The following is a 24,847-nucleotide window of genomic DNA, read 5'->3' on the forward strand; positions in this document are numbered from 1 at the left end:
TCTGGCTTCCTTGCACCATATGGCTATTATTATTATTATTATTATTATTATTATTAATAGCCATATAGTACAAGGAAGCCTGAGGCTTATGCTGCACCAGCCAAGAAAAAAAAAAAAAAAAAAAATCTGAGTTACCCTTAGAGAGAGAGAGAGAGAGAGAGAGAGAGAGAAAAGTAGAAGGGAATCACCAAGAAAGAGAAGAATCCTGAGCTGGATATCATCATTCTTCTCTTTCTTGGTGATTCCCTTCTACTTTTCTCTCTCTCTCTCTCTCTCTCTCTCTCTCTCTCTCTCTCTCTCTCTCTCTAAGGGTAACTCAGATTTTTTTTTTTTTTTTTTCTTGGCTGGTGCAGCATAAGCCTCAGGCTTCCTTGTACTATATGGCTATTAATAATAATAATAATAATAATAATAATAGCCATATGGTGCAAGGAAGCCAGAGGCTTATGCTGCGCCAGCCAAAAAAAATTTCTGAATTACCCCGAGAGAGAGAGAGAGAGTTAGAAGTAGAAGGGAATCACCAAGAAAGAAAAGAATGATGATATCCAGCTCAGGACCCTGCGTATACCAAGATCATACTTACCAGATGTGGCTCCTGGGATTAAATACTTACCATTCACCCATACTCCTCCCCCCTCTTTCCCGCCTCAGTGATTTTCTACAGACCGTTCGGAAACTATTCCTCTGACTCGTTAACTGGTAACTGTTATGTAACTGCTAAATTAGGCTGTAACTGATTTCAAGATCACATGACTTTTATGTTTACTATATAAAAATAAAATAAATTTAGAGTCTATAATGTATAATGTTACACCCTTCAAAAATATTACAAATGAATTTTAAAAATAAAAATAAACCTATAAGATATATCTTTCTTCTTCATCTCTGCACTGAAAAGTTTTCCACATACGAAGCTTACAATACTGAAATAATGTCCTATAATTGACACACTGATCTCTTATGTTTCATGAAACATGTGGCACCTGTTAAACAATCTCGTATAGTATTACTCAAGAAGACGTTTTTGGAGGTGTAATCACGTACTAATCAGTATCGTACACTGCACCAGTTTCTTTCAGAAATCTTTCAGTGTATGGGCGTGTTTTTGGAATGAAAGCTAGTTAACAGCTATAATCAACACATTAATTTAAAGAAGATTGTTTAATAATATTACGGAACTAACACTTGTCATTTGTTCTTATTATTTGTATTCTTTCCAGGTGTAGGAAGTAGTACAAATAATAAAGACTTCGGACAGTTTAAAAAAAAATTCAAATTTAAGCCAGTTTTATAAATTTCCTCTTTATGCAGTCCGCTTTTTTCTTTGGTTGCATGTATAAAATTAATTGGACTTTGTTATTTTATTTAAATTACAAATCACATTAATCACGATTACCTGTTTATATAGCAAGCACAAAAACACTATGCACATATTTATAATTTATAACTTATTCAGTATCGTAGAACGTACACTGATGGGATACGTGAATTGAAAACTGTTAAGCCTGTGCCGATGAAGCTGTCACTTGATTGGTCCTTTCAAAGTTACGTTCTGGAAGGAAAATGGATCTATGCTGCTATGCAGTATGTACTCATAGAAGAAGTAGTAGTAGCCGTGGCATGTGATGCAAGAAAGCAACTGTATGAGCTTATGCAGCATCAGCCAAAAAAAAAAAAAAAAAAATCACACCATTCCCTCCAAATGCTTGTCCAATTCCTCCTTAAATTTATTTAACCTATCAACTTCCACAACGACAGATGGAAGTTTGTTCCAGCAATTAACCACCCGCTGGCTAAAGGCAAATTTCCGCACATCTATTCTACATCTGTCTTTTCTTAATTTGAATTTATGCCCCCTTAGGTGGAAGTATCCCATCAGAATTCAGCGTGCTCAACCCATTCAAGGCCATATACACCTCAATCAGATCACCGCGCAGGTACCTAGTCTCTAGCCACTGCAATTTGCAGAACTTAAGCCTCTCTTGGTAAGAGGATCCTTCATTTCCCCTCACCAATCTTGTTACCCTTCTCTGTACACGCTCAAGCAAATCTACATCCTTCCTAAACTGAGGCCTCCAGACCTGTACGCAGTACTGAAGGCGCGGCCTGACCATTGCCTTATACAGAGGGACAATCACCTCATTCTCCCTGCTAGCAAAATTTCTATATATCATTGACAAAACCCCATGCCCTGCCCTGGCAGCCTGTCTGCATTGCTCAGAAAACTTCATATCTGACTGCACAATTATTTCCAGGTCTTTTTTATTTTCTACCACTTTAAGTGTAGTACCACACAGTTGGTATGTTTCTCTGGGGTTACTGCTTCCCATATGCAGTACTTTACATTTGTCAATGTTAAACTTCAGTTACCACCTCTCAGCCCATCTGCCAAAATTATCTAGATCCTGTTGCAGTAGCACACTGCCATTACTGTCATTAACAACCCTGCCAACCTTTGTATCATCTGCAAACTTTGACACTAAGCCTGATATACCTCCATCAATATCATTCATAAATATAGAAATCAACAGTGGACCCAAAACCGAACCCTGTGGGACTCCACTAATAACATCAGTCCACGAAGAGCAGCACCCATTAATTGCCACCCTCTTCTCCCACTCAACCAACCTTTTATCCATTGTAGCAACTTACCCTTAATACCATTCTGCTCCAATTTGTACAATAGTCTTCCATGCGTAACAGTGTCAAAAGCTTTCCTGAAATCCAAATATATGATATCAAAATTATTTTTTGCATCCAGTTCCTTTGTAACCACATCATAATATCCTATCAAATTTGTCTCTGAATTATTGCTGCAATCTTGTCTAGATTATCCTGCACTACATCTTTAACCAGTGACTCCATTATTTTACCCGGAACAGTAGTTAAACTAACTGGTCTGTAATTACTCGTGTCACCTTTCGATCCCCCTTTGTGAATTGAGGATACATTTGCACATCTCCAGTCCGTGGGGACCCCCACCCCTGAGTCCAAGCATGCTCTCATAATTATGGCTAAGGGTTTGCTTAGTTGCTTTTCCGCCTCCTTTAATATAACTGGATAGATCCCATCCACCCCAGGTGCTTTTCTTATGTTTAACTTCAACAATTTCTCTTCCACTTTGCTCTCAGTTATTACAAAATCATTAAGCACCCTGCTACAATTTGATAATCTTCTGCCATTTTCAAACCTTAATAACTCCTCATGTGTGAATGTAGATGCAAAATACTCATTCAGTTTGTTTGCTATCTGAGCAGAATCATCAACAGCCGAACCATCGATATCCAGTGGACCAATCAGATTCATCCCCCTTCCTTTAGAGTTTATATAAGTAAAGAAATCCTTGCTGTTTTTCTTAGCATCTTTTACGAAAGATTTCTCGTAATCTGCCTTCGCCTGCCTAACCTCCTTTGTGACCTGATTACAGACTAGCTTATATATGCCATAGGCTTCTGACTCGCTTGATAATTTAGATGCATCCCATGCATTTTCCTTCTCTGTCACGAGTCGCATTAGTTCATTTGATAACCATTTAGGCCTAAACCTTGAACAATATTTCTTAACAGGTATGAAACTTTTAGTAGTATTCACGATTAATTCCTTGAATGCTTCCCACTTAGAATTTACTGTTGATAACATCGTCAGTTGATCCCACTGTACAGAATTTAAAAACTTTCTGAGACCACTGTATTAAAGGATGCATTCAGGCTTGAATCGCCCTCTGAAAACATGCTATTTGGCAAAAAAATTATTTTCTTCCCGCCCATTGCTCTCCTCCTGATGTGACATCATCTAGGGGCGCCATTTCGTCAGGTCGCCTTGGGTGCCGAAATAGCTTGGCAATGAAGTGATGTGGTCTGTCACTGACGCCCTTGGCACCTGCCCCAATGCCAAGGTGTTCCTACGCTACTGATCATGAGAATAAGAAGTTGGAAAAATTTGACTTTTGGGAGTGCTTACTGGTGGAACATCGTTGAGAAGGCTAAGACCCACCCTGGGTTATAACGCCAGAAGAAGAAGAAGACTTTGAGTATGAGGAAGAATGAAACACGATCGACATTAAATATTCCTAAATGTTCGTGCTTTGGAACTAAAGGAAGTAAATTTCCATTAAATTTAATCAAACGACAGCTATCATAATTCAGCTTAAAGATTAATACTGACTAATCTGTGAGTTCAGCTTACCTACCAAAAATAATCGTTTTCGATACAGAGTCGATTAACTTGTTATTGTGTATTCATCAGCAAGTCTAGTTAAAATCAAATTAGCATTATCATCTCTATCGCTTTTCTTGAATTACCGAAAGCAAATAAGGACAGAAGAGCGGCTTTTGCAATCATTTGGATATTAAGTATCAGTAACTGAGTTATTAAATTGTACGTCGGACCAGGGGCATTTCTACGGTATGAGGCGACCGGGTGCTAATTGAAATATGGCGTCTCCCTTTAAAATTTTTTTCATATATGTATGTAAGTTTTAGGTTTTCCGGCCCCTTGTACTTTAACGCCCGGGTGCAGTTCACCCATTCCACCCTCTGAACGGCCCGCCCCTCCGTCGGACAGTACATCTCTATGTATATAGCTATTAGTTTACGCGGTAGCACAGTTGTATCGTCACCGTCCTCCACACATACCGGGTGGAAAAGGGCCAGGTTCTAATCCCGTCGATGACGCGAGGAACTTTAATGGGCTTTTCCGTCCAGCAAAACAGGAAAATCGACCACAGAACACATATGATTTACAGACACAAATACGGGTTAATGTATTCAATTACGGGCAACCCTAAAATAATAATTTGATTTTTTATATAGCTATTAGCAAATTAGGTTTGCTGTTTAGTGCATCCCTCTTCTATTGTGCCACGAATTCTTTTGGTATTGCACTACTCTAAATAAAAGACATTTCCCCAGTGGAAAAACATATTGCTTTTTTTATTTAAAGTGTATGCCGCTATCCATAAAGATATTAAGTACATTTAAGTATAAAAAATGTCACTTAGGGTTACCGAGAACAACATCATCCATCCTTTGTATTATTGCTATCTTCTCCTGAGACAAATTAACCGCACAAAAAAGGTGTTTCCTGCGGAAGAAACCTCACTTAGCTTCTCCTGAAAACAGTTAACTTGGTAGTGAAAAAAAAAAAAAAAAAATCGTAAAAGTTCTTCGTGTCCTTGACGGGATTCCAACCTGGGCCTTTTCCATTCAGTGCAAGACGATGGGGCGCCTCCGTAGCCAGGTGGGCAGGAGCAGCAGTGCGTAGCACACGCTTCTTGGTTAGACTGCGGTTCGAGCCCCTGACCACCAAATACGGAGGATGCGGAAAGGTCAGAGAACGACCACCGCATATCCCCAGAGAAATATGGCCTTAGTTGCTAATTCTCCTAAAAACCAAATAACGACAACAACAACATCAAGACGATGATGATCATAACCACTGTGCTACCACGTAGACAATATACTGTATATATATATATATATATATATATATATATATATATATATATATATATATATATATATATATATATATATATATATATAAGTATACAATAAAAAGTGGTTTTATCTATAAGACAGTAAGAAAGAAAGTAAACAGAGGTGAAAAAATTAAAAATTCTGGGTTCCCTTGCCAGATTTCCGAATGGTCCCTAAGTCAGAAACTCCAGCGATGGCATACCTTGTGGTATGGTTTCGCCACTGAAAGTTAACGATGAATTTTGTTGCTAAACTGTACCACTTTGCTCAGCACAATTGCTGGATTTGGCTATTTTGTTTTTTTTTTAAATTTAAGAGCTTTAAATTATCATAGTTTATGATTCCAAAAAAGCAATGTACATTCAATAGTGATTTACAGAAAAAGTTCAGGTTTATTAGGAAATTAGACCAGGGGAAGCTTTCTGCAATATTTTGGAGCTAAACTATTTAATGTTCATGGCGTTTGGCCTGATATTGAGAAATAAGCAACTGATAGACCTATTATGTAATCTTACTTACTGTCAAGCTTTTGCAGTTGCGGCTCCGTGGCACAGATTAGCAACAAAATTCATTGTTTACCTCTAGTTGCAAAACCACCATACCACAGAAATAGTCAACAGCGATTTCGGGGTGATTCATGATTTCATCGTTTGCAGAACCTGTAGCATATATATTTCAAGGTCGACCTAGTGGATTCTTTGTCACCGTTATACCGAGTGTACCAATCTAAAGTTAAAATCTGGTGTATTGCTAGAAGAATTTGTGTCACTAAAAAACGAGCGCTTGCCCTCTAGAATAATGTAACTAGGAGCTCGTCAGGACTCAAGACTAGTAACCTACCAAGAGTTGCACTCCCGATTCGGACCTCAGAACAGAATAACCAAGTTCAAACTGCTCTGGTTCAAAATGACTTAGTTCTATTAGGAAACTCCATTGTCAGGGAAATGAAAGATTTTTTCATAATCAGTATAGGTGGACACTAGAACCAGTTTATGTCTATCGGGTGCAACAATTAATGATGTCACCAACAGATGGTCAGATTTTAAGGGGGGTAAAGAGAATATTATTATTCATATGGGGACTATTGGTATTAAGCACACACGATCTGACGATTTGTTAGACAAATATAGGATTATGCTGAAGAAATACCGCTAGTTAGGTCAGAATGTCTATATGTCTGCAATTCTGTCCTGGCACGATAGGAGGCTTGATAAGAGATATGCTGAAGACTTGTGGATTAACTCATGACTTGAAGGACTTGCACTTGACTTGCATGGTTTTTGGGGAGGAAATTATTTCTATTAGCTTGGCCTCACTTGTCAGTAGAAGGAATCTGTTTTGCAGAATGGGATACATTTCGACAAAGGTAGTGCGAGACGTTTTGCCAAAATCATTGAAAATTGCCAGTTTGGAGGGACAAAGGTAATATAGATACGCGTTTATCAAATGATATTGGTCAAAATAACGCTTGCAGTTCCTCAAGAGTTCTTCTTTGTTACCACAACAGATCTTATTAGCAGGATGTTCTGAGGGCAGAAACGTTTCGAATGAGTGGATAGCTAATGCCAGGGAAGCAAGCTTAAATAACTTCATGGACTGTATCAGGGTAGTTAACTATACAAGAACACTAAGTCTTAATTGTTTATACAGTAATGTCAGAAGTGTCGTCAATAAAATGAGTGAATTCGAACTACTGGTTAGGACAAGTAACCTTGGCATAATAGGTCTTACTGAAACGTGATGCCATCCGGAAATAGGGGATGCTGAGTTTCAGCATGATATGCACAATGTATTTAGAAAGGATAGGGCAGATAGAAGGGGTGATGGGGGTCATGCTTCTTATGAAAAGCAGCTTGAGAGCGACAAACTCCTCTGACCGTTTGGTCGTCCCGGAGTATAAACAGAAAATTTATTTATTTATTTAAACGGTTTCCTGGATTCAGAAGTTTCGAATGCTAGTGTAGAATCTGTATGGTGTGAGATAGTTGGAAGCCAAGATATAAGGAGAGTGGGCGTAATGAACTCAACAGTTATTTTGCATCGATATTTACAAATGAAAAACCTTTTGTGGCAATGGGAAATTGTGGAAGCAAAGCTGAAAAATATGTAATTAATGATATTGAAATTTCGCAAGATTATTTAATGAAAAAACTTTCGAGCCTACAGGCAAGTAAGGCTCCTGGAGTTTATGGAATATACCCTATAATCTTAAGGGAGGCGGCAAGTGAACTATTGAGGCTAATTATGCGAGCATCACTAGACTCTGGGGAGATTCCATTAGATTGGAAAAGTGCCAATGTATCTCCCATACATAAGGGTGGCTCTAAGAGTGAAGTGGGAAATTATCGACCTGTCAGTCTGACTTCAGTGGTAGGGAAAATCATGGCGGCAATGATCAAGGGTGGAATTCAGGATCATTTGGATAAAATTGAAATTCTCAAGGATATTCAGCATGGTTTTGTAAAGGGAAAATCATGTTTAACAAATCTGGTTCGCTATTTTGAAAGGGTCACTCTGTTGTTTTTAATTTTCATAAACGACATCGATGAAGGGATAGAGCGCGTGATGTCTAAATTTGCAGATGATGTTAAAATTGGTAGAGTAGTTAATGATCACTGTCAAGCTGAGCTTCTTCAGAGAGACCTAGATAGACTTCAGGAACGGTCAGAAAAATGGCAGCTATGCTTTAATCCAACAAAGTGTAAGGTATTACACCTGGGAAACAGTAATCCCAAAATAACTTATTCACTTGGTGGAGTTCAACTAAACCCAGTACTGGTGGAAAGGGACTTGGGTGCTACGATACGGCCAGACATGAAATTCTCTGAGCATTGTAAACAGGTTGCAAGGAAGGTCCATGGTGTCCTATCGATGATCTATCGAACTTTTGCAAGTAGAGATAGGTACGTGATAATCCCATTATATAAGGCTTTTGTTAGACCACACTGGGAATACTGTGTTCAAGTATGGAGACCGCACCTAAAGAAAGACATCGAGCTTCTTGAAAGGGTGCAAAGACGAGTAACTCGCCTGGTGAGATCGGCAAAAGGGCGTCCTTATGAAGAAAGACTTCGAATATGTGGGTTGCAGAGTTTGGAAACTAGACACCTTAGAGGAGATTTGATTGAGGTGTTTAAGGCTCTGAGAGGCATCAGGAAAATGAATGAGGACGAAATTTTCAAAATTATAAATGATGCTAGAACTAGGGGACATAAATTCAAGTTACGGGGGGAAATGTTTAGATTGGACTGCAGGAAGTTTTATTTTAGCCAGCGAGTTATAAATTACTGGAATAAGTTGCCTACATGGATGGTAGAGGCTGACAGTTTGGGGAAATTCAAAGGTCATCTGGATAGTACCTTCGGGTGAGGGAAGCGCATAGGATGATAGGTTTAATTTCCTTTTCTTTTAGTAATTATTATTATTTATTTATTTTTTTATCATTGTTTTATTCGTTTTTTTTTTCTTTTTTTTTTTTTTTGGCTGGTGCAGCATAAGCCATAGGCTTTCTTGCATCATGCGGCCATTACTAATACTAATACTAATCTACAGGCCACGTGATTGTGAAGATTGCGATGAGAGCCTCTACATGCAAATGACATGAGCAAGTAAGCGTGAATGTCTTATTATGGGTATTTTAATTTTCCGCTAATTAATTGGATCAAAAGGGCAGGACATAGGAGGACAAAATTGTAAAATCAACTACGTGCAGTGGCGCGTTATCCTATAGGCAAAAAAGACTTCTGCCTATTGCCCCGATCAGAGGGGGGGGGGGCTCAAAATCACTGTTTCAAAAACTCATTGCTGTTTTTACTATTATTTTTTAAGTGATTTTTATCGAAAACTGAACTTTCTACCTGCCAGGGCCAATGAACTTTACTTGAAGATTAATTTGAAAATTACGTTTTTTTTTGTTTTTTTTAAAATGTTTTACCGATTTTGTTGAAATTTTATATTTAGTTCTTATGTCATATAATTTGTTTTGTTGTCACAATAAAATGCAATTGAAAATGTTCTTTATTAGTTTTTCCTGTAGATGGGGCCTCAAAATTCCATTTGGCCTTGGATCACATGCAGGTATAGATGAGGCCCCCAAATTCCATTTTGTCTAGGGCTTCATGAAGGTATAACGCGCCACTGACTAGGTGATTGTTATTTGTATCAACATGTCAGAGAAAGTACTAGGGAAAAGAATATTCTAGACCTGATCAACATCCATGAACCAGACGACATAATAGGACTGACGGTACAGGACCCAGTAGCAGTAAGTGATCACGGAGTTCTACGGTGGACGATGAGAGAGAAGTAGCAGTAGTTAAAGGCAAAGGAATGGGTTATAATTTCAGGAAAGGAAATAACCACAGATTAAGGTCTATATTAACTGGGTAGCTATATCACAGAGGCGAATACAATTGAAAAGTATACATTTAAAACATTAATCACAGAAGCCTTGAATGCCTATATACCATTAAAAAAATTCTGTAAATATCGATAAATCATTGGTGATTTATCGATATTTACAGAAGAAAAACCCTTTATGCCAATGAGAAATTATGGGAGTGGAGTTGAAGAATATATAATTAATGATATTGGAATTTTACATGATTATTTAATGAAAAAACTTTCGAGCCTTCAGGCGAGTAAGGATTGATGGCAAATGCCCTGAATTTTAAGGGGGGCGCATCAACTGAGTGTATTGAAACATCGAGGGCAGTTATGAGAGCATCACTGAACTCAGGAGAAATTCCGTTGGATTGGAAAACTGCCAGTGCATCTCCAATACATAAGATCAGTTCTAAGAGTGTAGTAGGAAATTACCAACTGGTCAGTCTACCTTCAGTAGAAGGGAAAATCATGTAGTACTGATCAAGGGTGGAATTCAGGATCATTTGAATAGAAATGGAATTCTGAAGGATATGCAGCATGGTTTTGTGAAGGGTAAAATCATGTTTAACAAATCTGATTAGCTATTTTGACAGTGTTACTCGTGAGCTGAAGTTAGAGAATAATTTCGACATTGTTTATTTGGATTTCAGCAAATTATTCGAGTCAGTCCCACATGAGCCGTTACTTTATAAGCTAGAACAGGTTGAAATCGCAGGGAAAATCATTAGATGGATAACAGGATTGCTTCAGGCAGAGGGTTGTGATAAATGGTTATTTCTCATATTGGGCTAATGTAAGAAGTGAGGTACCTCAAGGATCAATATTGGGACCACTGTTGTTTTTGATTTTCTTAAACGTCATCAATGAAGAGATAGAGGGCGTGATGTATAAATTTGCAGATAATATAAAGATCGGTAGAGTACTTAATGATCATCGCCATGCACAGCTTCTTCAGAGTGACCTAGATAGACTTCAGGGATGGTCAGATAAGTGGCAGCTATGGTTTGCTTCAGCAAAGTGCAAGGTCTTCCATCTGGGGAAAATAAATTTTTTCACTTGGTGGAATTGAACTAAAGTCAGTAGTGGAAGAAAGGGACTTGGGTGTTACGAGACGGTTAGATATGAAGTTGTCCAATCATTGTAGACAGGTTGCAAGGAAGGCCCATGGTGTCCTATCGATGATTTATCGAACATTTGCTATTAGAGAAAAGGACGTCATAATCCCATTATATATGGCTATTGTTAGTCCATACTTGGAATATTGTGTTCAGGTGTGGAGACCACACCTAAAAAAGACATCCAGTTTCTTTAAGGGTTAAAAGACCGGTAACTCACCTGACAAAAGGGCGTTCATATATTTTTTTTTTTGGTAGTTGTTGGCGCATAGGCTTCTGTGGCCATAATGCACCTCCCAAGGTTTTTGCAGTACTTTGATCCAAGCCCAAGGCGGGAATCGAACCCGCGCCCTTTGGGTTGCCAGGCAGGTACTTTACCCACCGGATAGCCCGGTCGGCGGTGTTCATATGAGAAAAGACTTCGAATATGTGGGTTGAACGGCTTAGAAACTAGACACCTTAGTGCAGACTGAATTGAGGTGTTTCTGAGAGGCAAAAATTTAATGAATGAGGAAGAAATTTTCAATGTTATGAATGATTCTAGAACTAGGGGCCATAAATTCAAGTTACAGGGGAGATGTCTAAACTGGATTGCAAGAAGATTTATTTTAACCAGAGAGTAATAAAATACTGGAATAAGTTACCTACATGTGTGGTTGAGGCTGACAGTTTGGTGGAATTCGAAGGTAAGCTGGATAATTACCTGCAGGAGGAGGGAAATGCATAGGTTTTTCTGTTTCCTTTTCTTCAATTATTTATTAATTATTTATTTTATTTAATTTTATTATTATTGTTTTACTCTCTTGCGCTCCCATCTTTTTTTTCTCTTTGGCTGGTGCAACATAAGCCTTAGGCTTCCCTGCACCAAATGGACATTACTAATACTAATAAACAAAGTTTGCAAACTTTCTTTTTTTTTTAACTTTTTTTTTTTTAGTTGCCATTCCTTACAGGGACTTGATTTTTCATTTCGCAATTGACATCTCGTTATAACGGGAGCGATTTATATTAAAGTATATCAGTTTGGCTTAAAGAAAATCTTGCAACTTTCCTCATCCACTAGTTTATTCTATCACCCAACTGGAAATTACCAAAGTCCCAGTTGGCCAGTTAAACCCTGATCATGCATTGCTATGCAGTATTTTGTTTCAGTGCGTGAAGAAGTCATGCGCTTGCTGGAATAGTCTGTGAGATTTTTTGGTATGCTTCGCAACTTTAGGGCTATCATTTTCTGTTTTCCCCCTAGGTACTAGGATTACTTAATATGGCTCTTATTATTATTATCATTATTATTATTATTATTATTATTATTATTATTATTATTATAAAGAAATATCTCACAAAATTTAAGGAACCCAAATCTATTTAGGATACTAAATAGATTTGGAGATAGGCACACAATGAATATAATAAACAACTTTTTGGCTAGCATTGATTTCAGGCTCAGGAGAAGTTACCCCATCTGCAAATTAAAATTCCTAATAAGAAAATTCTTGATACTCAATGACACAGTAGATTAGAATTGATATGCAGATAAACTACTACCTCTGTTTACAGTGTAGAATATACTACGTGTAGTGACTTCATAGTCTTTTCTGTAAGATAACAAATTTGTACAAAACTGTTGTAAAGGAAGAATTACAACTTGTTGTCAAGAAATTTACTTTTCTTAATAAGTTCATTTATTGTAAACGAATTCTCTTGATAAATAAAAAATTGTATTGTATTGTATTATTGTATTATTATTATTATTATTATTGTTATTAAAAATTTATTATAGTTACACACAGAGCGTACAAATAAAGAAGAAATATATTAGCTTTCGGCTATATGGTAGCCTTCATCAGAATTAAAAATACATGAATGGCAGTTGGAATGAAGATGTGCACTGCCAGGTGCGTGAGACGCGAGGTTTAATTGTTTGTTGACGTCTGTGGCTGTGACGCATGATGACGTGGCCAGCGCTTGTCCAATGATAGAACTACTGACTCTGTGATCGGGTTGACTTGGCAACCACTGTTCCTGTTCAAGGATTTATCCGAAGATTTTATATTTAACGATTCCAACCAGGTACGTTTTAGGTAATGGTGGGATCTGTCTACCACCACGACATCGCGGTGTGGGTCGATGTCGTGGTGGGTTGTCCAGACATGTTCGGCGATAGCTGAGTGTTCTATATCCGCTAAACGGATCGCTCTTTTGTGCTCCGAGAGACGTTTCTCGAGTCGACGTCCAGTCTCTCCAAAGTAGCAGCTAGTGCAGTCACGGCAAGAGATGCGGTAGACCAAACCGCTCTGCAGAAGGGTGGGGACAGGTGTTTTCACGTTGGAAATGAAAGAACGCAGTTTCTTGCCTGGGAGTTGGATGCACTTTATTCCGTGCGTTTTCAGGATTCTACCGATCTGTTGCGACAGGTTGGGGTAGTATGGGATGAATGCCCTCGTGGATGGCTCGTCACTGTTGGTGTTGTAGCTGGCCGTCACGATGTCACGTGTCTGTAGATCACACCTGTCGAGGACGTCAATGGGGTAGCCACACCTCGTAAGGTCTACTTTGACCCTAGTGACCTCTTTGCGTCTTTCATCAGCGGAGCTGGAGTGTGTCCAGGCGCGAGTAAGCAAGGTTCGGGCAGTGGAGAGGAGGTGGCCTCGCGCGTGTGCTGACCGGAAGTTGGTGAACTGGCCAGCACACATGGGCTTACGATAAACTGTAGTCCTCAGGTATGTGCCTTCACGTCGGACAAGTGTGTCTAAGTATGGTAAGGAGTTGTTCGACTCCAGCTCAATCGTGAATTTTATGAAGGGCGATAGTGAGTTGAGGTATGATAGAAGTCGCTGACCTGAGTCTCTAGGGATGACCACGAACACATCGTCAACATAGCGACACCAAAAGGCGATGTGATCTGGTGCGTGCGCAAACGCACGTCCCTCTAACTCCTCCATCACGATGTTTGCTGTGACTGAGCTGACAGGGGAACCCATGGCCGTGCCATGTATCTGCTGGTAGACTGAGTCATTAAATATGATCGCACCCCCTGTTAAGCACAGTCTGAGGGCGGCGGAAATGTCATCGGGTGTGAGACCAGTTCTTTCGTTGAGGGTTCTATCATTGTCCAAGAGTTGTTTTGCACAAGAAATGGCAAGTTCCACAGGGATGGAGGTAAAGAGCGATATGACGTCGAACGATGCCATAACTTGATCCTGCGAGATGGATACAGTGCGAATCCTCTTTATGAATTCAACACTGTTGGAGACGGTGTGGGTGGTCTTGCCAACTAGAGGAGAAAGAAGTCTCGAGACAAATTTAGACAGCTCGTAAGTCGGTGATCCACAGCAGGATACAATTGGTCTCAGTGGTGTGTCTTCTTTGTGCACTTTCGGTAGGCCGTAAAACCGTGGGATCTGACATCCGGAGGCACGGAGGTGATTACGGGTTGACTGTGTGATCTTCCCTTGTTTCAGCCAACTGTTGATGAGGATATTCACCTCTGATTCCCATCGTTCTAAAACTCTGTTGGGGTTGATGGTCAGGGGTTTGTATACGGTAGTATCTCGTAAAAGTAGTAGCGCTTTCGCCATGTAATCAGTGTGATCCATTACAACCGTACGGCGGCCTTTGTCTGCCGGTAGAATGACGATGGACGAATCCTGTTTCAATGCCTTGAGGGCAGAAAACTGTGTACGGTTGAGGTTAGAAGAGACGGGGCGAGCACGGTGTAGAACTGCTGCAGTCTTCAAGCGGATTGTGTTGGCTACATCTTCTGGGAGGCGTGATAAGCTGGCTTCCACACCTAAGGCGATGTCGGTGATCGGCGGGTGTTTAGGAAGAACGGCAAATGTCATGCCAAGAGTCAATAAGTTTATTTGGTCCGCAGATAACTGTTTGCTGCTTAGGTTCAATACGAAGTCCGTGGAATTAGTGAGAGGGGTATTACGTTGGCTGCGAAATTGACGGGATTCATTAATCAAATTACAAAACTTACGTTTCTGTCGGGCACAATAAAGATCTGATTCTCTGACGGCCTGGTGACATAAAGTGTTGACCACATCGGTGTAAACGGGATCGGGAATCAGAGTCTTAAGGTCGGCTAGTAGGGTTGCCTTGCTCGCTGAAGCACGTTGTATGTCATGATGGAGGCAGCCGATCCATATACGTAGGGTTTTGAGGCCGAAGTTCCGACAGGCACGTCTCATGCGCTCATTAGAAAACGGTTGTTTGTAGCGAAACCCTTTCGGTATAATCTCGTTAGCTTTGCACCTATGCGCAAACCTCAGGTGTTGTCTACTACGGGCTATAAAGATAAAATCTTTCTGTAGTCTCACGACCATGTCGTATGCTGGTTGGCCAAGAATAGTACGAACATAACGAAACAGGCCTACGCGCTCTGGATTCATTAAAAATTTATTATAGTTACACACAGAGCGTACAAATAAAGAAGAAATATATTAGCTTTCGGCTATATGGTAGCCTTCATCAGAATTAAAAATACATGAATGGCAGTTGGAATGAAGATGTGCACTGCCAGGTGCGTGAGACGCGAGGTTTAATTGTTTGTTGACGTCTGTGGCTGTGACGCATGATGACGTGGCCAGCGCTTGTCCAATGATAGAACTACTGACACTGTGATCGGGTTGACTTGGCAACCACTGTTCCTGTTCAAGGATTTATCCGAAGATTTTATATTTAACGATTCCAACCAGGTACGTTTTAGGTAATGGTGGGATCTGTCTACCACCACGACATCGCGGTGTGGGTCGATGTCGTGGTGGGTTGTCCAGACATGTTCGGCGATAGCTGAGTGTTCTATATCCGCTAAACGGATCGCTCTTTTGTGCTCCGAGAGACGTTTCTCGAGTCGACGTCCAGTCTCTCCAAAGTAGCAGCTAGTGCAGTCACGGCAAGAGATGCGGTAGACCAAACCGCTCTGCAGAAGGGTGGGGACAGGTGTTTTCACGTTGGAAATGAAAGAACGCAGTTTCTTGCCTGGGAGTTGGATGCACTTTATTCCGTGCGTTTTCAGGATTCTACCGATCTGTTGTGACAGGTTGGGGTAGTATGGGATGAATGCCCTCGTGGATGGCTCGTCACTGTTGGTGTTGTAGCTGGCCGTCACGATGTCACGTGTCTGTAGATCACACCTGTCGAGGACGTCAATGGGGTAGCCACACCTCGTAAGGTCTACTTTGACCCTAGTGACCTCTTTGCGTCTTTCATCAGCGGAGCTGGAGTGTGTCCAGGCGCGAGTAAGCAAGGTTCGGGCAGTGGAGAGGAGGTGGCCTCGCGCGTGTGCTGACCGGAAGTTGGTGAACTGGCCAGCACACATGGGCTTACGATAAACTGTAGTCCTCAGGTATGTGCCTTCACGTCGGACAACACCTTCACCAACACCTTCACCTGAGGACTACAGTTTATCGTAAGCCCATGTGTGCTGGCCAGTTCACCAACTTCCGGTCAGCACACGCGCGAGGCCACCTCCTCTCCACTGCCCGAACCTTGCTTACTCGCACCTGGACACACTCCAGCTCCGCTGATGAAAGACGCAAAGAGGTCACTAGGGTCAAAGTAGACCTTACGAGGTGTGGCTACCCCATTGACGTCCTCGACAGGTGTGATCTACAGACACGTGACATCGTGACGGCCAGCTACAACACCAACAGTGACGAGCCATCCACGAGGGCATTCATCCCATACTACCCCAACCTGTCACAACAGATCGGTAGAATCCTGAAAACGCACGGAATAAAGTGCATCCAACTCCCAGGCAAGAAACTGCGTTCTTTCATTTCCAACGTGAAAACACCTGTCCCCACCCTTCTGCAGAGCGGTTTGGTCTACCGCATCTCTTGCCGTGACTGCACTAGCTGCTACTTTGGAGAGACTGGACGTCGACTCGAGAAACGTCTCTCGGAGCACAAAAGAGCGATCCGTTTAGCGGATATAGAACACTCAGCTATCGCCGAACATGTCTGGACAACCCACCACGACATCGACCCACACCGCGATGTCGTGGTGGTAGACAGATCCCACCATTACCTAAAACGTACCTGGTTGGAATCGTTAAATATAAAATCTTCGGATAAATCCTTGAACAGGAACAGTGGTTGCCAAGTCAACCCGATCACAGAGTCAGTAGTTCTATCATTGGACAAGCGCTGGCCACGTCATCATGCGTCACAGCCACAGACGTCAACAAACAATTAAACCTCGCGTCTCACGCACCTGGCAGTGCACATCTTCATTCCAACTGCCATTCATGTATTTTTAATTCTGATGAAGGCTACCATATAGCCGAAAGCTAATATATTTCTTCTTTATTTGTACGCTCTGTGTGTAACTATAATAAATTTTTAATGAATCCAGAGCGCGTAGGCCTGTTTCGTTATTATTGTTATTATTATTATTATTGTTGCACTTATATTATTTTTCCCTGATTGGGGAATTCCACTCCGTGACAGGTACTGCTAACAAATACACAGGGTGGTTGTAATGTTTGGTGTTACTGTTGGTCGAGCAAATCTCTGACTGTCCTACAGGTGTTCAGAATTACGACTTTCTGGAGTTCCTTGTAGGTGTTCTCTGGGAGACCTATTGCTGCTAGGCTGTTATGTAGAGGTTTTGATACCATACCGGTGGTTGACACGATGATCGGGATGGTCGATATTTCTTGCATATGCCACATCTCCTTAAACTCATGTCTCAGGTTCGTGTACTTCCTAATTTTTCCCTCATGGGTTTTCTGGCCATTGGTAGTGTTGGGCACTGCTATATCAATCAGGTAGGTAGCCTTTTCCATCTTATCCACAAGGGTTATTATTATTATTATTATTATTATTTTATTATTATTTATTATTATTATTATTATTATCATTATATATTTTCCCATATAAGCAAATATTTACATCAATATGGACTGTTAAACAACTCTCTATTCTCATATCAGAAGGGCAAGAGCACACAGACATTATTAGAGAACTTAGTAGACTCTCTAAACTTACATTTAAACAACAATAACTTCATATTGATTTTATTTATAGATTTGACCAAAGCATATGACCTAATTGATATCCCAATATTGCAACAGAAATTACTGAAATATGGAATAAGGGGAAGACTCAATCAACTACTAGCAAATTATTTAACCAAGAGAAAAATAACAGTAGAAGTAGAAAATACAAAGGGGAAATCTTATAATGTAAAGAGAGGAGTACCTCAGGGCACTCATGCTGGGCCAATCATGTTCAACATCTATATAAATGACATATTTGAAGTAATTAAGAACTCCTTTATAAAGATTTATGCAGATGATATAATCTTATATACAATAGGAAAGGACCTAACAAAAATGGCGAATGATTTACAACAAGATGCAATACATTTACAATCTTGGCTGCACGATAATAAATTAGCACTCAGCTTTGAAAAAACTAAATTTTTGGTAATAAGGCCTCCTCATCAAACCTTGGACATTCAACCCTCTATCAAATTGCACAAACATGATTGCCTACATGAACAGAATTTCCAGAATTGCAAATGTCTAACTGTGGAAGAAGTCTCAAATCATTGTTACCTTGGGTTATGGATCGACTACAGTCTAAGTTGGATAATGCATATAACAAACTTGTACAAAAAAATGAGATTTTATGTGTACTTTTTCTACTACATTAAGAATAAGTTAAATCTTAGAACAAAAGTTACCTTATATTATGCATTAGTGGACTCCCAACTCAATTATTTAGTAAATATATGGGCACGAGCAAATAAAACAGAAATAAGGGCAATAGACAACTTAATGAATAGGATTCTGAAACTTTTAATGGGGACAAACTCTTGGAATGACCTGAATAAGAGAAGGCAATTTTTGTTGAAACATAAAATATTGTATCCAGTTCAAAAACTGAAGTTAAATCTATTCTTAAAAAATCTTAACACTATTTTTGAAGAGTCGAATCTGCAAAGAAATGTCTCACATAATTTAAGGAACCCAAAAGCAATTACTTTGCCTCACCCTAGGATACTAAATAGATTTGGAGATAGGCACACAATGAATGTAATAAACAACTTGTTGGCTAGCATTGATTTCAGGCTCAGGAGAAGTTATCCCATCTCCAAATTAAAATTCCTAATAAGAAAATTCTTGATACTCAATGACACAGTAGATTAGAATTGATATGCAGATAAACTACCTCTGTTTACAGTGTGGAATATACTATGTGTAGTGACTTCATAGTCTTTTCTGTAAGATAACAAATTTGTACAAAACTTGTAAAGGAAGAACTACAACTTGTTGTCAAGAAATTTACTTTTCTTAACAAGTTCATTTATTGTAAACGAATTCTCTTGATAAATAAAATTGTATTGTATTGTATTGTATTGTATTATTATTATTATTATTATTATTAGCCATATAGTGCAAGGAAGCCTGAGGCTTATGCCGCTGCACTGGCCAAAAAAAATTTTTCCTATTATCCTGAGAGAGAGAGAGAGAGAGAGAGAGAGAGAGAGAGAGAGAGAGAGACTCCGGACCCTGTGTGTGTCAAGCCCATACTCACCTAATGTGGGCCCCTGTCCGGTCTGTTGTGCTGGATGTTCTTATCCGTTATTATGGCGCGGTCCCAGTACAGCTTGTGGGTTCGGGTCACTAGTATTGCCTGGGGTTCTTACTTGTAGTATCGAACACTTTCTTTGGTCAGCTGGTATTTCCTCGCTAGCTTCTGATGTATTATCCTTGCTACTAGGTCGTGTCTATGAGTGCACTTAGTCTGGGTGATCACCTTACACCCTGCGGTGATGTGTTGGATCATTTCTGAGGCTAAGTGGCATCATCGACATGTGTCATCTGACATTCCTCTCGTTTGCGATGTGTTTTCAAGAGTTTCTGGTGTTGATTACCTGGTCTTGGATGCCCAGCGTGAATCCTTCAGTCTCGGGAAAGAGCGTTCCGCTAGTGAGTCATGCATTGGAAGCAATGTTATCGATGTTATCTTGATGAAAGTCATTGTAGTGTGTGCCATGGAGTGTCATCTTTGCCCATATTTCTAAGTTCGTTTCTTGTGCCGTCTGGGCAGGAGGGGATTGCTCGCTTAGGTTGAGTGGGGTATATCACTTATCTATCTTCCTTATGGCCTGGTGTAGTGGTGCTGTCTTGTTCTCGAAGTAATCATTAAGGTTAACTATCGCAGTTTTCTGTTTTTCAGTTTTCTCCATCAGGTCTATATGGCCGCTTCCTCCCTCTTTCCGAGCTATTGTTAGTCTCTCCACTGTTGACATCAGGCGGTGTTGGCGGTTCTTTGTCATCATTGTCCTTGTCTTTCGCATGATATCTTCTAGCTCGGTGTTAGTCAAGTCTATGACCCTGAAAGTGAATATTAGTATTGGAGCTGCATAGGTGTTAATGCATTTAACTGTGTTCCCTCCGTTCAATTTTGCTTTCAGCAGGCTTCTGAGTCTCTGATGATATTTTTCGGTCAGGCACTTCTTGATTTCCTTGTGCTCTAACTGCTCAGCCGGCATCATCCCTAGGTATTTGAAGGTGTCCCCTTCTGTCATAGCTTCGATCTGTTTACTAGTCAGCAGCTGGTAGTTTCGGCTAACTAATTTTGCCTGGTGCAGTGGGTGGGTCCTGCATTTGTCTAGACCAAATTCCATCCTGATGTCCTTGCTGAATTCTTCCGTGATCCGGCCTAGTTGCTGGAGTTGCTTCTCGGTTGCCGCGTAGAGCTTGATGTCATCCATATACATCAGATGATTGAGCGTATACAGAGTCTTTCTTCCTTCTTTGAGGCTATATCCATACTTGTTGCCGTTAAGCATGGTGGATAGCGGGTTGATTGCTAGGCAGAATCACGGTGGGCTCAGAGCATTTCCCTGAAAGATTCCTCTTCTAATGGGGATTGGACTCTTTGTGATGTTCGCGACCTTGATGTTGGTACTCCATTTCGCCATTGTTGCTCCTAGAAAGTTTGTCACTATCGCATTTACCTTATAGATCTTCGCGGTCTCTATTAGCCAGCTATGAGGTTCAGAGCCGAAGGCCTTGCTGTAATCGATGTAGGCCGTGTATAGGTTGCGGTGTTTCTTGTAGGCTTGCTCCACAACTGTGGCATCTATGGTTAATTGCTCCTTGTATCCTTTGCTCCTCCGCTTGCGCCCTTTCTGCTGTTCGCCCATTATGTTCTGACTCTTTAAGTGGTCTGATCTCTTCTTGGTTATGCAGCTGGTCAGGATATTGTACATCGTTGGGAGCCAGGTGATTGGCCTGTATTTCGTCGGGTTTCTTGTATCTTCGTGTTTAGGCTTAAGATATGTGACTCCTTCAGTGAGAAACTTCGGGATTGTCTCCGTGTGTCTTATCATTCTAGTGAACTTATCATTCTATTCACCTGTGTGTGGAGGTGAGCTTCTTGTACTAGTAGTTGTGGATGTTATCAATTCCTGTATTTCGCCAGTTGTGGGTGTATTGAATCGACTGTTGCACTTCTTCATCTCGAATCTCTCACTCTCTCATCTCTTGAATGTCGTTGGGTTTCTTCCGTTTTACTTCTATCCATGGTGCTCTGCTATTATGTCTTACTTCACTGCTCCAGATATTTCCCCAGAACTCCTCGAATGTCTTCTTCTCGGGTGGTCCGTTTCGTGCATTGTCATCTTCTGTAGTTTCTCATCTCATCATCTTTGGTCCTCATCGAAAATTCGGTTGTTTATTTTCCTCTGGTCGCTCTCTTTGTATCGGTGTAATCTCTTCCTGAGTGCGAGGAGGTTCTACTTCAGTGTGTCCAAGTATTCTCCTATTCTCTGATTTGTGGTGTCATGTTTGCTGTGGACTCTGTCTCTCTTGAGGATGCTCTTCACCTTTCCAATCAATTTATTACTTCTATTATCCTATCGGTACTGAGTCAACTGACCTATCTTGACTCTTAATTCTTCTATCATCTGCTGAAGTCTTCTTTCCCTAGCTGGCGGTTCCTTCTGTTTTTAGTTCTTCTGCTGCTGCTGATCTCTCGTTTCTTTTCCCTTAATCCTAGTAGCTGCTATGGCAGCACGGTATATGGCTGTGTGGATATCCTCTAGCGTTGCACAATTGTTGTCAAGGTAATGTGACATTATTTGCCGATTGAGGTCGTCTGTTACTCTCTACACTATTTTATTTGGGCTCTGCATAGGTATAACGTGGGTTCTTGTGGGGATCATTCCTTCTAATTCTGTTAGGGCCTTCTTCCACTCGTCTTCTATTCTGGATAGCATTACTTCGTTTCTTTCCACTTCAGCTACTCTAGGTTGGATTTCTTCTTGCTGTTTCTCCTCCGGTTTCATGGTACGCTGTTCTTCCTCTGGTTCCATATTGACCATGTTCTTTGTGCTTTGTAGTTGCTCGCTCACATCTTACTTGATTTTTTCCAAGATGGCAGGAGCTATTAGGTTCTTCATGACGATGGTCCTTCCTGCTTGCTCTGGATGGTCTTGCTCTTCTCTTGTGGTAGCCTTACGGGCGACAGGGCCACTTGCTCCACTGTCTTGTTCGGGAGACTGTCTCCAACTTTTCCAACCGACCCCTCTACCTAAGGCCTGAATGCAAGTGACTTTATCCTGCTCCACACTCGATGCAGTATGAATAAGATTTATCTGCGACATCATCGATCTATGGAGGTGGACTTGTTTTGCTTCGGCTTATGTCCAGTGATTTTTTAGTTCTCGCGGGTGACACCAGACGGCGCCACTACCTGCCTCAGCCGTCACTCAGACCTTGGGGATTGTAAGAACAATGGAGTAACTTCCGCGATGCTTTATTATTATCATTATTATTAGCTACATGGTGCAAGGAAGCCTGAGGCTTATGCTGCACCAGCCAAAAAAAAAAAAAAAAAAAAAAAAAACAAATTCCCAAATTACCCTGAGAGAGAGAGAGAGAGAGAGAGAGAGAGAGAGAGAGAGAGAGAGGTAGAAGGGAATCACGAAGAAAGAGAAGAATGATGATATCCAGCTGAGGACCCTGGGTGTGCCAAGCCCATACTCACCAGATGTGATTAATTTATACAGATATCTAATAACAACTAAAACGACAATTGTAATTTTGTATTTATTTAAATAAGAAAAAAAAAAAAAAAGCTACACATGGATAATAATAGACATTTAAATTAATGAAACATCAGCAGAATTTACATGTAAAGTATATAATGTGCTACTGCTCTTAAAAATTCTGATATAAGGTCATCATCATATTCCTTGCATAACATTTTGAAGTTTATGTTAAATTACGTAATAAATAGTTCGCTTCTTTTTTAAAATAAAACAACCTGCATTACGCTGAGCCAGCTTAGTTTCATCTGCCACCACCTCAAGTCGCATCTTCTGAATAAGGGCCCAAATGGATGGGTGAGATCGAGACATTAGTTTTGAAAACCGATGATTCCAACCTTCACATTGGTTGTTAGCTCTTTCTTCCTCTGCAAGAGTAGACTGACATACATTCCAAAGCACTGGAGGAAAAAGAGCAGAAATTTTACGAAATTTTACACACCTGTGGGAAGTATTTTTGCCTACTCGTCTGAAACTCCACAAACGTACGTGCAATCAAAATAATCCACGAGATCAACAGCAGCAGTAGGCATAATTTTTCTAAGATAATCCATACCATGAGGAATATCAGAGGTGGACAAGAACGCAAGATGTCTAGTACACGGCAAAACAACTAAACTCTGAGTCTTCTCTGTACATACTTTTTAGACCCAGAGACGGGATTTTTATGATGGGTATTCTGGCATAAATGGTAAAAGCATGCACGAACGGAAATGTGATCACCTAAAACATTTTTAATGGCATGAATGACGGACTGTTCAAAATCATGTGAATCGCCGTGGGAACCGGAAACGTATCACGGGCTATACACTCATCTGTAATCATACGGAGCACACTTTCATATGTCCACTGTGGTCCCTGCTGCAAAAGACAGTAGTAGTAGTACTAGTAGTGGCATGTGCTACTACTACTACTACTGTCCCCTGCAGCAAAAACCACAGTGGACATATGAAAGTGTGCTCTGTATGATTGCAGATGAGTGTATAGCCCGTGACATGTTTCCGGTTCCCACGCCAATTCACATGATTTTGAACAGTCCGTCATTCATGACAGTGCACTTTCCTGACAAAAATTCTGATTATGTAAAGCTGTTGAAAATGAAGAGGAGCTACAATCGCCATCCATAAACCATTCTTCAGATTCACATAAATCAGAAAGATGTTGTCAGTTGCAAAAATTACAATTCGTTCTTTTGATGAGGCCCATTGTCACAAAGAAGAAATCGACGAAAGAGGGGAGCACCAGTAGAACTCCAATCAAAAGAAAAGCCAAATAGTTCAAACTATGAGGTTCGAGGGGAAACCTTTAGACCTTTGATTACGAATTGTTCTCTTTGCAATCTCCTCAACGGGCATACGAGCTTTTATGGAATTTGGAAGCTGTGATACCGCTTCTGCATACATTTCTAGAGGGTTATATGTTATTGTTTATGTTGTTGCTAAGATTTGCAAGACACACATTCGTTGGCGTTGTTCTAAATATGCTTCCCTTAAGTGTAGAGGAGGCTCGAAAACTTCAACATTAAAACTGAATCCTGTTCCTACTTGTGAATATAACCATCCTGCTGACCACGAAGAAGTGGAAGTCTTAAACATAATTTATCTATCCCTTTGTTCGACTTAATAATTTCCATATTAGATGGAATTAAATTAAAAAGGTTGCAGTAACACAAAATAAACACAAAGTATTCACAAGATAACACGTCGGACTTCAAGGCCTAATGACATTTTCAGGAGTTCAGATTTTTCTGTTCGAACTGAAATTTTGTTATGCGTGACCGCGTTTCTGTTCGAACAG

Source organism: Mastigoproctus giganteus, chromosome 4 (assembly GCF_048544385.1).
Source record: "Mastigoproctus giganteus isolate SK-2022 chromosome 4, ASM4854438v1, whole genome shotgun sequence".
NCBI lineage: Eukaryota > Metazoa > Arthropoda > Arachnida > Uropygi > Thelyphonidae > Mastigoproctus > Mastigoproctus giganteus.